Source organism: Silene latifolia, chromosome X (genome assembly GCF_048544455.1).
Source record: "Silene latifolia isolate original U9 population chromosome X, ASM4854445v1, whole genome shotgun sequence".
Classification (NCBI taxonomy): Eukaryota; Viridiplantae; Streptophyta; class Magnoliopsida; order Caryophyllales; family Caryophyllaceae; genus Silene; species Silene latifolia.
This window is the reverse complement of record NC_133537.1, coordinates 45,057,549-45,062,558: the sequence shown is the minus strand read 5'-3', so window position 1 is coordinate 45,062,558 and position 5,010 is coordinate 45,057,549.

The following is a 5,010-nucleotide window of genomic DNA, read 5'->3' as shown; positions in this document are numbered from 1 at the left end:
TGGTGCTTTTGTTTGACGTTTGTTCTTAATGCTCTCTTATGCAAACCTTGTTGTGGTTTTCAATTGGGTGACCATATTAGTAGGACCAACTACTCTAACTTAGGAGTAAGTAGTCACTATCTTACATTAGTAGTTGAGTAATTGTTGAGGGAAGAAAAAGAGAGGATCTTTATGCTTAGGAAGTAGTTGTTGAGCCTTGTTACACCAAGTCCTCCCTTATATTGATCTTTGCATATCAAGTGTTTGTTGATTTGATTCTTAGAAAAATTCACATCTTTAGTTTTATCATGCTTGTTTCCCATCAAATGTCTTTCTCCATTTATGTCACCACTTGTTTACCATTGTTCATAACCATTGTTTGTTGATAAACATAATTAGTAGGTCTTTATTGTGGTTAGTATCTTGATTAGTTGATATATAGTTAAAATTCAAGTCTTTAGTTCAAAAGTCCTAATTAGTTGATATATAGTTAAAATTCAAGTCTTTAGTTCAAAAGTCCTTCCCTTGGGTTCGACCCTAGCTTGCCAATTTACTACCTTATTGCTTGAAGTTAGTAAAGTTTAGTTAGGCTTATAAATTGTTAATTTGGTAGTATAATTCTAGTATTTAGCGACCTAGTATTTGGCTTATCAAATTTTGGCGCCGTTGCCGGGGAAGGGCAACATAGCTAAAGGCTTGATTGTTAATTGCATGTTAGTTATTTTTCTTCTCTTTGTTTTTGAAAGTAAGTGGAAGTTCTAACTTGTGTGTGTAGTGCAAAAGGTTTATGTTTAGTTCTCCACAACACGGTGAATCAACCCCCGTGGAAGAGGACACTTTTGGAGCATATTCGTGGTTATTTACTAATCCTTGGTACCAAAGAGCACAAAGAGAACATAGAGTAGAAGAAGCACCTTTAGAACAACCTATTGAAGTAGATCCGATTGAAGTCGAATACCCTCCAATGGCGAATGATACTAGAACTATTAGGGAGCTCCGGGCAAGGAAATATGACACTCAACCTCTTTGCATAGCCTACCCACCCATGGGGGCTAATGCCAACTTTGAATTGAAAGGCTATTTCATTCACAACCTCCCAAAGTTTCATGGACATGCGGGAGATTACCCAAATCGCCATCTTTCCGAATTTCATATGATGTGTGAAGGTGCCATTCCAAATGGTGCGACGGAAGATCAATTTAAGTTGAGAGCTTTCCCATTTTCACTACAAGATGTGGCAAAAGATTGGTTGTTTTACCTTCAACCGGGTACAATCCGTACTTGGAAGGACATGAAAGCGGCTTTTCTTGAGAAATACTACCCCGACTCAAGACATAACCATGCAAAGAAAGCCATCACTTCTCCGGAGCAAGATGCAAGTGAGAGCTTGTATGAGTATTGGGAGAGATTTAAGAAGTTAGTTGCTCAATGTCCTTACAATGGTCTTAGTGGTGATGACCTTTTGGTCAACTTTTATGATGGTCTTACACAACAATACCAAATTATGGTTAATTCCGCTACGGGTGGTGGAGTTGACAACTATTCCGTGGTGGAGGCAAATGAGATCATAGAAAGGTTGGCCGCAGGCACAAGGAACTATGGAAGAAGCCGAGGGTCAAAGACTCTTAACTCCATTGAGACACCTTCTTCTTCCACCCACAAGTTTGAGAAAACCGTGGATGATCTCACAAAAATGGTTGCTCAACTAGTGGGGAACAATCAAGGAGGAGCTCAAGGATCTAATGTGGAGTGTAATTTTTGTCAAGGGCCACACCCAATAGAAACTTGCCCCATCATGGAAGAGCAAGGAATTAGCAAGGAGAATGTGAGTGCCATGATGCACGGTCAATACAACTCTAGGAACCCCAATGGGGGAGGGTATTATAAGTATGATCCGAGCGGTAATACTTACAACATTGGGTCAAGGGACAATCCAAACCTTAGTTGGGGAGGGGATACTTCCAAGAGCTTCAAAAATGGTCAATTCAACCACTTGAAGAACTCCAACTCGCAAGGACAAAACTCCAATTACCAACGAAACAACAATCATCAACAAGCCAAGGGAGGATCTTTCCAATTTGGAAACCAAGGACACCAAGGGAATTTCCAAGGTAACCATAAGAACTTCCAACAAGGAGGGGGCTCTTCCTCCCAAGGAAATGAAGATTTGTCTACAAATGAGATGTTTAAGATGATCAGGAAAGGACAAGCCGAAAATACCAAGAGGTTTGACAAGATGGATGCGGACAAGATTACAAGTGATGCTAGGGTGAAGAATCTTGAGATCCAACTTGGCCAAATTGCACAAGAAATGGCCAAGAATAATCAAAGGAACTCTAACTCGATTCCATCTACAACATTTCCACCAAAGGAAAATGCAAGTTCCATGACTTTGAGAAAGGGGAGAACCCTAGAATCTCCCCCGAAGAACAAGAGAAAGGCCAAGTCACATGAGAGGGTCATTCACATTGAAGAACAAATTGAAGAAGAGCTAGTGGTTGAAAAAGAGAAAGAGACACCCTCTAAAACTAATGGAGAAGAGGAGAAGAGTCCCTTGAGGAATGACAAAGAAATGAATGAAAGCAACAACACCAAGGATCAAATTGAGGAGATCGAGAGAGAATATGTTGTGGAGGTACCTTTTCCTAATGCTCTCACACATTCTAAAAGAGTCGCAAGAGATGAGGATCTCTATGAAACTTTTAGGAAGTGTGAAGTAAACATCCCTTTGTTAAATCTTTTGAAAGGTGTTCCGAGGTATGCAAAGTTTCTCAAGGAACTTTGTACACCTAGGAGAAGCCCAAGGAAGGGAACCCAAAGAGTACAGGTAAGTGAACATGTCTCCGCAATATTTAAAAAATCACTTCCCAAAAAGTGTGGCGACCCGGGAATGTTCACCATAACATGCTCTATTGGGGACAAAAGTTTCACTCATGCTATGTTAGACCTTGGTGCATCAATCAATGTTATGCCATATGCCCTCTATGAGACCTTGGGACTTCCACCATTGAACAAAACCGATGTAGTGATCCAACTTGCGGATCGCTCAAACATATACCCAAAGGGGATGGTGGAGGATGTGTTGGTAGAGGTAGATCACTTAACCTTCCCGGCCGACTTCTATGTTCTTGACATGGAAGCCAACTCGAGGGCCACTCCAATCCTTTTGGGGAGGCCTTTCATGAAGACCTCTAAAACCAAGATTGATGTGTCTAATGGGAACCTCACTATGGAATTTGATGGGAGGAAACTCACGTACAACATCTATGATGCTATGAAACAACCTAGCGATTCACATTCATGTTATTTCTTGGACATCATTGAACCAATTGTCTCTCAAATTTATATGTTGTGTCAAAGGGACCCTCTTGAGGTGGCCCTTACTAATGATTTGGAACACGAGGGTTTGCGTGTAGTTTTGTCTCAAGATGTGCATGAAAGCCTAGAGGAGTTGGAGAAGGAAGACCCTCCAAAGGAAGCACCTAAAGAGGAAACTCAAGAAAAACTTCCAGACTCCCACCGGAGCCTCCGGCCCACACTGGAGCCTGCGGTAACCACCGGAGCCTGCGGTGCGCACCGGAGCCTGCGGGATGTCCCTGCCCCAACTGAAACATTAGCTTTTCAAGAACACACATCCCTTTCACCCTTCCTCCCCTTAGATGCCAATCTTGAAAGACCACTCCCCTCTATCTTAAAACCCCCAAAACATGAACCAAAACCTCTCCCAAATCACCTCAAATACATTTTTGTGGGAGAAAACAATACCCTCCCATTGATCATCTCCAACAAACTCAAAGTTGACCAAGAAGAAAGATTGGTGAGCATGCTCAAGAAACATAAAGAAGCATTTGGATGGAGCATTGCGGATATTAAGGGGATAAGCCCAAGCACTTGCATGCACAAAATTCGATTGGAAAAGGATGCAAAACCCGTCCGGCAACCACAACGGAGGCTTAATCCACCTATGATGGAAGTTGTCAAGGAAGAAGTTATCAAACTTCTCCAAATGGGTATTATCTTTCCAATTAGTGACTCCCAATGGGTAAGTCCTACTCAAGTTGTGCCAAACAAGGGAGGGGTGACGGTAGTCAAAAACACTCAAGGGGCATTGATCCCCACCCGTTTACAAACGGGATGGAGGGTGTGTATTGATTATCGCCGCCTCAACCAAGTCACTTTGAAGGACCATTTCCCCCTACCCTTTTTAGATCAAATGCTAGAGAGGTTAGGTGGGAAAGAGTACTATTGTTTTTTGGATGGGTATTCCGGGTATTTTCAAATCCCCATTCACCCGGAGGATCAATCCAAAACAACCTTTACTTGCCCATTTGGTACTTATGCTTACCGCCGCATGCCCTTTGGATTGTGCAATGCCCCCGGCACTTTCCAACGATGCATGATGAGCATTTTTTCGGACTATGTGGAGCGTATTTTGGAAGTCTTCATGGATGACTTCGCCATCTATGGGGACTCATTTGACTCGTGTCTAGACCATCTCGCTATGGTCCTATCACGGTGCATAGACTCTCACCTCGTTTTAAATTCTGAAAAGTGTCACTTAATGGTGAGTAGCGGAATCGTGTTAGGACACATAGTGTCGAAAAGAGGGATTGAGGTGGATACGGCAAAGGTGGATGTGATTAAAACCTTACCGTATCCATCTAATACTCGAGACGTGATGTCGTTCTTAGGACACGCGGGTTTTTATCGAAGATTTATTAAGGATTTCTCCAAAATAGCTAACCCCTTGTGCAAACTTTTGCACAAGGATGTGGAGTTCGTGTTTGATGATCATTGTAGGGAAGCATTTGACTTGTTGAAGGAGAAACTTATATCGGCCCCAATCATTCAAGCACCCAAGTGGGATCGGCCTTTTGAGATCATGATCGATGCAAGCGATTTTGCCATTGGAGCCGTATTGGGACAAAAGGATGACAAAGCTTCATATGTCATTCAATATGCCTCTTCCCTTCTAAGCGATGCCCAAAGGAACTACACTACAACCGAGAAGGAATTCTTGGCGGTGGTATA